Source organism: Ursus americanus, chromosome 21 (assembly GCF_024610735.1).
Source record: "Ursus americanus isolate L20-20 chromosome 21, mUrsAme1.1.p, whole genome shotgun sequence".
NCBI lineage: Eukaryota > Metazoa > Chordata > Mammalia > Carnivora > Ursidae > Ursus > Ursus americanus.
Genome location: NC_142147.1, coordinates 55,093,754 through 55,103,573, shown reverse-complemented (window position 1 = coordinate 55,103,573; position 9,820 = coordinate 55,093,754).

Sequence of the window (9,820 nt, the reverse complement as noted above, 5' to 3'; positions counted from 1 at the left end):
AGCTTGCTTCTCCCTCTGCTTGTGCTCTTTCTCTCTCTCTGACAAATCAATCAATCAATCTTTAAAAAATTATGGTTTTAGGTCACACCAGAATTTCCAGGGGATCTCTCTTTCTTCTCTTGCCCCCGTTTTCCTTCGGGCATGCTTTTGCACCCAAAGCTCTGGGTTAGAGACATTCATTCCTCTGTTTTTCATGGTAGGAAAAACATTGCAGAAACCAGAGCCCTTTGGACCCAATCCGTCATACTTGTTTTCCTATAAGAAGAAACTGCCTGCATTTTGGGATGGCACATTTGCAAATAAAGTTGGCTTTCACTCCTGATTCCCTGAGTCTTGGTGTTCTGTGTGATGGGGGATGTAATAAACCCGGTCACAGAAGGCTGCTGGGAAAGGCCATTGTGCTGCCGGACTTCTGTCTGTCTTCCTTGCTTCCTAGGAGGGCTCTCCCTATGTCAGGAGTCTTAGCCCTCTGTCTGTAGTGCGTGTTGCCAGGATTTTCTACCAGGCTGTTAGCTGACGCTTTGTTAATGTTCCAGGCCATGCAAAAATTTTAAAAATTTACTTATTAATTGTGGTAAAATATACCTAAAACCACCTTGACCATTTTTTAAAGTTAGTGTTTATTAAAATTAATTTTTAAAGTCATCTTGACACCCGTCGTGGGGCCCAAACCCACAACCCTGAGATCAGGAGTCGGATGCACTATGGAATGAGCCAGCCAGGCGCCCCCCATCTTAACCATTTTTAAGGGTACAGGTCAGTGTGCTAAGTACTTCATATCGTTATGCAGCCCACTTCCAGACCTCTTTTCATCTTCCATACTAAAAGTATGCATTACACAGCAACCCGCCTTTCCCGTCCCTCAGCCCCTGGCGCCCCCTGGTGCCCACCGTTCTGCTGCGTCTCTGCGAACGATGCCTCCAGGAAGCTCACCCAAGTGGAATCATAAACTCCTTGTTCTTTTGTGAACGGCTTATGTCAGTGGGCCTCTCCTCAAGGTTCATCCATGTTACAATATGTGTCACAATTTCCATCCTTCTTAATTAAATTTTTATGGCCTGTTGATTTCGAGTCATAATTAAAAAACTTCAGGCTGGGGCGCCTGGGTGGCACAGCGGTTAAGCATCTGCCTTCGGCTCAGGGCGTGATCCCAGCGTTGTGGGATCGAGCCCCACATCAGGCTCCTCCGCTGGGAGCCTGCTTCTTCCTCTCCCACCCCCCTTGCTTGTGTTCCCTCTCTCACTGGCTGTCTCTCTCTCTCTCTGTCAAATAAATAAATAAAATCTTTAAAAAAAAAATAAAATAAAAGCTCACATCTGGGTGTTGAGAAAACTAGACAGCCACGTGCACAAGAATGACACCGGACCACTATTTTACGCCATATACTAAAATGAACTCAAAGTGCATTCATGACCTGAAACCATAAAACTCCTAGAAGCAAGCAGGGGGTCAGCGCCTTGACGTTGTCTTGCCAATAATTTTATTGGGTTTGACGCCAAAGAGCAAAGGCAACAAAAGCAAAAACAAACAAAACGACATCAAATTAGAAAGCTGCTCACAGCAAAGGAAACCATCAACAAAATGAGAAGACAAGGTACCAAATGGGAGCAAATATTTCCAAAGCGTATAAAGAACTCATACAGCTCAACAGCGAAAAAAGCTAAAAAGAAAGAGAAAAAGGGGGGAAAAAAAGAAGTAAAACCCAGTCTAATTAAAAAATGGGAAGTGAATCTGAATAGATATTTTTCCAAAGAAAACACACCCCTGGCCAACAGGCCCGTGAAAAAGTGCTCAATGTTCTCATCATCAGGGAAATGCAAATCAAAACCACGGCGAGATAGCACCTCACACCTGCTAGCATGAATGGCTGTTATCAGACAAGGAACAGGGAGTGTTGGCGAGGATGTGGAGACAAAGGAACCCTTGTGCACCGTTGGTGGGAATGCAAACCGGTGCAGCCATTGTGGAAAACATTTTGGAGGTTCCTGAGAAAATAAAAAATAGAACCACCCAATGATCCAGCAATTCTGCTCTGGGAATATATCTGAATGAAATGAAAACACTATTTCACAAAGTATCTGTGCCCCCACGTTCACTGCAGCATTATTTACGTTAGCTGAGACAGGGAAACAACCTACGTGACCACTGACGGGCAAATGGATAAAGAAAATGTGGTCTGTACCCATTAGCGGTATGTTATTCAGCTATTAAAAAGGAAATTCTGCCATTTGCAACAACATCGGAGGAACTTGAGGGACTTTTGCCAAATGAGAGACGTCAAACAAAGACAAATAGTGTATGATTTTACTTATCTGTGGCGTCTAAAAAAACCCTGAACGCATATACATACAGAATAGTGGTTATCAGAAGCAGTGGGGGGTGGGTGGGGAAGGAACCGGATAAAAATGGTCAAAAGGCACAAACTTTCAGCTGTAAAATAAGTTAAGTCCTGGGGCACCCGGGTGACTCAGTCAGTTGAGTGTCTGACTCTTGATTTCGGCTCAGATCATGATCTCAGGGTCGAGATAGAGCCCGCATCAGGCTCCACGCTCAGTGAGGAGCCCGCTCCCTTTCTTCCTCTCTTCCTCTCTTCCTCTGCTCCTCCCCCTGCCAGGGTCCTGCCAAGGGCTGAGGCTTAACGGACTGAGCCACCCAGGCGTCCCAGTCTGGTCCCTTCTAATAGCTTTTTTCCCCTGTTTCCCTTGCTATTTCAAGGAGCAAATTACTGATGCCAATAATACCTGGACAGTATTTGCATATCTCCAATGCAGCTTTAATACACTGGAGATAGATCCAGAAAAGACAAGAAAAAATAAATCATGTCCTCAGGTTAATTAGAAGGCAGAGAATGGCCAAACTTCAAATTACATGTAAGAAGAAGAATTACATCCAAATCCCCAAACGTTCCTTCTGAGCCTTTGTAGTGAGCGAATATGGTCCAGGAAAAAAATGCACGGAAGAGATGAAAAAAAAAAGTCCACCCTACTTGTGAAAATGCAGAGTGCCCCAGCTGTTGAGTACCTGGAGTTCAGAAAAGGGACTTACCCACCAGCATGCATCCAGATGGCTTTCTCAGGACTCACGGCATCTGCAGGGTCCAATGCAAAGGAGACCAGTTCCTTGGAGATTAAGTCTGGGAGGGGAAAAAAGAAGCAGAGGGAGAGCATTAGGGTTCCACAGAACAAATAGAATTAAACGAAATCATCAGGGGATACAGAAACCTTTCCTCTAAATCAGAATCTAGTGAAAAAATTGTCCTTTGCTGGGCTGACAGCATGGGGGTGGGGGGGAAGGGAGCTAGCATTTCAGAAACTACATCCACAAATGAGAGGAAAAAGGAGTCTTTATAAAATGCATACTTACGTAATGATAAAAGTTTGACTTTATAAAACATATACTATGTAACAATAAAATTTAAAACATGCTTATGAGTGAATGGGACAAAATTAAAGAGTTATTTTCTTACATCAGCCAAAGAAAATAACATAATCACGCCTCAGTAGGGGGGCCTGGCTGGTTCAGTCAGTAGAGCATGGCACTCTTGATCTCAGGATTGTGAGTTCGAGCCCCATGTTGGGCACAGAGATTTTTTTTTTTTTTTAAGATTTATTTATTTTAGAGAAAGGCGGGGAGGCGCAGAGGGAGAGGAAAAGAGAAACTCAAGCAGACTCCACACTGAGCATGGTGAGACTGAAGCCTGACGTGGGGTTTGATCTCACAACCCTGAGATCACGACGTGAGCTGAAACCAAGAGTCAGATGCTTCACTGACTGCGCCACCCAGGCGCCCCAAGATTACTTTAAAAGAGAGAGAGAGAGAGAGAGAGAGAGAGAGAGAGAGAGAGGGATGAGAGAGAGACCTATTCACCAGTAACAATTATGGGGAAAAAAGAGGTTTAAGTACAAATCTGCAAATAATCTTCAAGGTCATTCTGCATAAAGTGGTAAACTTTTATCGGGGTGGGAGGCATTAAATACTTGACAACACAGGAGATATAACATGTCCATGAATGGAAAAGTCTAATGAGAAGCAGATTCCTCCAAATTCACTTGTAAACTCTGAACAATTCTGATTGGAATGCTAACTGGACTTTCTTGGGGTGGGTGGGTGGGGACTTGCTAAAGTTTTGCCCAAAAATCATATAAAGGAATAATATGTAAGAAATTCTCAACTATTCTAAAATGTATATGGAAGAAGGATATTTTGAAAGCCGTGAAGCAAGGGACCTGTCTGTCTGCCCTTCAGAAAGGATAAAAACCATCCAAAGTGATAAATGGTGTGGGCTGGTCAGGGCTAGAGGGTGGAGTATGGACCAGGGTAGCCTGCTGGAGAGCAATCTAGAAGGATTTTTTTTTGTTGACATTTTACTTTTTTTTTTTTTAAAGATTTTATTTATTTATTCGACAGAGATAGAGACAGCCAGTGAGAGAGGGAACACAAGCAAGGGGGAGTGGGAGAGGAAGAAGCAGGCTCATAGCGGAAGAGCGTGACGTGGTGCTCGATCCCATAACGCCGGGATAACGCCCTGAGCCAAAGGCAGACGCTTAACCGCTGTGCCATCCAGGCGCCCCTGACATTTTACTTTTAAGTAATCTCTACACCCAACGTGGGGCTCAAACTTACAACCCCAAGATCAAGAGTCACATGCTCTACCCACTGAGCCAGCCAGGTGCCCCTAGAAGGACTTGTTTAAATCAGTTCCATATTTAAAACACAACCAAGCAACCAGGGTCCTGGAAATGGACAGGGGAAGAAATCTCCACCCTGGTCAAGGAGTTGAGAGCTCTGGGGGGCTCCTTACAAATCCTCACAGTCATGGGAGCAGGAGACAAGCGAGGGAACAGGTAAGGAGAATTGGGGTAGACACCCACCATGGGGTGTGGCGCAGCTGTAGCAAGCAAAGGGACAGACGGACGCACCCTCACACAGCTTTATAAACACGGTGTAGGAAGAATAAACATTATGAGACCTCAAACAATTCCACTGATGCATGTTAAAAATGTATGCTCCCGTCAAAACATCTTAGAAAACAAAGCCTAAAATGAATAAAAGCACTCCTATGAATAAGGGGAATCAATGTTTTTGGAAATTGGGAGAGTTGTCTGTGGTGGGGAGGAAAATGAGACAGGACGGGCATAAGATCGAGTAACAGAGACGGTCTCAGCCCCGCAGAGTGTCAGCAGAGACGGGGGTGTTTGTCTGGGGAGCAGACCATACTGGGAGACGCCCCCGGGTTTCTGAGCAATGTCCTAGCACACTCTGCGGTCCATAGAGGGTCTCGGGGACGGGGTGGTTTGTGCCCAACTGAACGCAATGCAGTGTTAACCCCAGGCACCACATGCTGTTACAGACAACACAGGAAATACTCCACCTTAGTTCACTTACCTCACTCAGATGACCTTGGGGAGAGGGGTCCTGGAGGCAAGGCCATGCTGAGTTAGAACAAACGGAGGACCAAGTGCCTTGAGACCTCCTGACCCCCTGTTTGAAGACAGCGGAAGATGTGGGGTAGCCTGAACATGCACGTGGGGTGGCAAGGAAAAAGGGGAGTAAGCAGGAGGGGGAACCTCGTGTCTGGGCGAGTCCTGGTTGGAGCTCTGACCCCACTGCTTCGTGGGGTATAGTGCGCCCAAGGGTGCTGGAATTCCTGGTTGTGTGGAAGACTGCAGGGTGCAGAGCTCGGGATGGGGGGGCATCAAGGCAGTGGTGCATGGGGACCACTCAACTAGTGGGGTTTGGAGAGGGCCTGAGGGTGTGCGTGGGGGCAAAGATTCCCATCCCAGTGTAGAAGCCGCAAGACACGGCAGAAGAACCCAATTCCGAGGTTGGAACAGATCAACAGCAGAATTCAAATTGAGCCAAATTCCAGTTCCACAAGTTCCGACCTCTCAGCAAGCTCTGGGTTCCAGGGGCCAGAGAGAGGCCTGGAGTTGGTGTGTCTCGGACGGGGGACCGGCCTCGAGGGTGTCGGGGGAGTGGGGCCCGGAGACTGAGGGGCTGGCGGACAGGTGTGGCGGAGGGGACGGTGTGGGCCTTGCGGGGTGCGTGTGGGGGGAGACACCGTGCAACTGCTGAGAATGTTAACATCACGACTGACAGCTGTCACTGGGGTCGCAGGTGAGGTGTCGTGGGCGGGATGGGCTGGAGGAAAGGCTCTCCCCAGGGCAGGTGTCGGGACCTGTGGGGCGTGGAGACTGACGCTGCGGGCGAGGGGGACCTGTGTGGGGGGTGGAGATGGGCGGGAGCAGCTCTGGGGACCTGACGCAGCGCCAGGACGCAGGGACGGACGGATGCACGCACGCACGCACGCACGCACGCCAGGAGTCTGGCGGGAAACCGGCCTCCTCAGGACCGGGTGCAGGCGCGCGCTGGGCAGGCGAGCAGACGGTCCAGGAGCGGGGCGAGGGGGCTGGCGTCAGAAGCCTGTCGGGGGTCGAAGAGATGCCACATGGGGGTGCTGAGGGCCTGAGGACCCCGGCGCTGCAGACGTCGGCGTAGAGACGCAGAACCAGCGGACGGCCCTGCTTCGCAGGTAAGGAGGCCTGCGCCACGGGCAAGACGCGCGGACCTCGGCGGTGTCGGGGCCGGCACAGCGAGGCTGCGGGTAGTGTGTCGGTCCACCTTCTGTACTCTGGTCCCCCACCTCGTGCTTTGCTGCCGCTGACTTTCCTGCTCTGGCTCTTTTGTTCCTAGACCCAATCTGGGGAGGAGAGAGAACATGTGAATCAGGGTACGGAAAGGGTCCTCGGGACCGCGCCCCTCTTTCCCAGGACAGAAGCTGGGAATTGCAGAGCCCCCACCTCTTCCTCTGCATCCACTTAGGGGCCTGGTGTCCAACTCCTGCTGTTTCTCAAGTTCCAAGGGAGGCACCGAGGAGGCATGGGCCTCGGGGCGGTGCAGAGGCCCACGGGCCCAGGGGTGTCCTGGTGCGGTTCGGTGGTGTTGGAAGGCTAGAACGCCACAGCTCTTTCCCTAAGGGGTTCTGTGGTTAGGGAAATTGTGTGGATCTGGGCACAAAGATCGTGCTTCGGAGATTAATGGGACGTGAATGGGATGTGATTGACATAGGAGCCCTTTACGTTCTTCTGCTGGTGTTTCTGGACACATGGATAGGAATAAAAATCTGGGCTGGAGGACATAACCTCTGCAGACCTTAGTTACACGATCGTGCAGAATGGGTTTTAAAGACTTCTGTTTTTTTTTTTTTTTTAATTTTTAAAAAAGATTTTATTTTTTTGAGAGAGAGAGAAGGAGGGAGAGAGAGAGAGTATATGAGTGGGTGGGGAGGAACAGAGGGAGAAGCAGACTCCCCACTGAGCAGGGAGCCTGGCAATGCAGATTTGGGGCTGGATCCCAGGACCCTGGGATCATGACCTGAGCCAAAACAGAGGCTTAACCGACTGAGCCACCCAGGTGCCCCTGAAAGTTTCTTTAAATATTATTCAGTCATGAGAAAGAAGGTAATCCTGCCATTTGTGAAAATGTGGATAAACCTGGAGGGCATTATGCTAAGTGAGACAAACCCGAGAAAGATCTACTTACTGTATGATGTTCCTTGTGTGTCCAACTCCTAGAACCAGAGAATGAACGGTGGTTGAGGAGTGGGGTGGGAAATGGAGGGGGTTGGTCAAAGGGTACAGACTTCTTATAACCGTAAGATGAATGAGTTCTGGGGGGTCTAACATACCGCATGGTGAGAACACTTAATACTACTACGTTGATTGCATAACTGAAATCTGCAAAGTCGATCCACATGGAAACTATGTGAAGTGCTGGACGGGATAATTAGCTTGATAGTGGTGGTCATTTCTTTTTTTGTGGGGGAGAGGGAGAGAGAGAACCCCAAACAGGCCCCATACCCAGCATGGAACCCGAGGCAGGGCTTGATCTCACAACCCTGAGATCATGACCTGAGCTAAAACCAAGACGCTTTGCCTGCTGAGCCACCCAGGTGCCCCACTGTGATCATTTCACAGTGTGGACATGTATCAAACCGTCATGCTATACACCTGAAGTGTATACAGTTTAAATTTGTCAACTGGACCTCCTTAAAGCTGGGGAAGAATACCGACAGTTCCTTAAGTCGGGAGTTGGCTAAGTTTGCAGTCTTACTCCTTACCTGCTCTTAGGTAAGCCATGACTGTTGGCTGGGCTGTGCCCTCGCTGTCCTAGGAAGGAGGGAAACAGCAGACTGGGGAAACGGAGTAGTCATGCCAGATTCATGATTAGCCTTCCCTTCCTCCTGGGACCAGAGACCAGGAGACCCTAGAACAGACACGCATGGTGTGCACTGCCCAGCCAAACCCTGTTCGCCTCAGCTCTAGCCCTTATCTTTCCTCTGGGTGCCCTAGAGAAGGGTGGACCCTTGCCCAAACCACGCAGCCTGTCTGCCTCTGATTCCAGTGGGGAGAAGAAAAGTACGAGCTAGCCATGTCTAGGCACCATCTGACCTCCTTCCCACATCACTGCATTTAAACTCTTGTAACAGATTTATAGACAGCCGCCATTCCTGTTCCCAGTTTCAGATTAGGAAGTTGAGGCAGAGAAGTTACATAACAAAATGAGGAAGGATAGTAAGAAACAAGAGATAACAAGATTATTCCTTCCCAATCTCATTTTTACTTTGATAGATGCCGTTTTGGAAGAGAAGTGTCCTCAACCCTTCTAGATAGGATAACTAATGCATCCTGATTTGCTGGGGAGTGGGTGGGTGGGTGGCTTCTTGGTTTTAGCACAGAAAGGGCTGCATTTGGAAAACCTTTTAGGTACAAACTGGGACAGTGAGTCACCAGTTTCTAGACCAAAGGTTGACAAATTCTCTTCTTGGTCTGTTGTGTGGCCAGTAAGTGAAGACTGGTTTTTGCATTTTGTAGAGGTTTAGAGAAGGAGGGTGAGTAGGGAGGATGAGGGCAGGGGTGGGGTGGGGTCTGGGGGAGTGTTAAGGGAAGGGTGAAGGTGGTGATGAGGGTCGGGTGGGGGGGGAACAGAGTTGAGGGCAGGGCGGGGGGGGGGGACAGACTGGGGGACGAGGAGGAGGATTGAAGAAGGTAATAAGAATATGGGACAGATTACATATAGCAGAGAAAGATTAAAATATCTACCATCTGACTGTGTAGAATTCTTGCCAGCTCATGCTCTTAGCGCCCTCGAGGTTAGAGTTGGAGCCCCACCTGTGGCTGGGGGGAACAGAGCACAGAAGCCAGGGTGGCTCAGACTCACTGGAAGGATGGGAGGGCTTTCCGGCTGGGGTTGCCCTGGGAGCCACAGAACCAGCGGGGGTCAGTGGGGCCATTGCGATAGACTTCCAGCAGGGCAGGTGTCCTCGAGGACTGGATGGCGTGCGACTGGCCTGTGGGACAGACAGGCTGTTGACTTTGTGGCTCCTTTAAGGAGCAGCAGGGACAGAGCCTGAGGAATCCAGCACCCACCAGTTCCGTGTCCTTGGATCATGGTCACCTTCCTGAGCTTTAGTTCCTCATTGCGTGGGGATGTTAATCGGTGCTTCTCATTAAGACTCCACACTATCCTTCTGTTGTTAGCCTAAAGCTGGTCCAAGTCTGTCCTCCCAGTGGGCATCATTATTCCCATTTATCAGGTGAGAAAAGTCGGGTAAAGAAAGCTTAAATCCTATGGGAGGGGTGCTGGACTCAGACATGGGGCCTGCTCGCCATGATTATACCTGTCTGCTGGGAGCCTTGGGGACCCAGGACTGAGTACACCAGCCCCAGGTTCATGGTCCACACCTGCCCGGAGTTCTCTCCATCCTGATCGCCCCCAGTCCCGCTCACCCTGATGACTTGCTCCGCGAATTTCCCCTCTC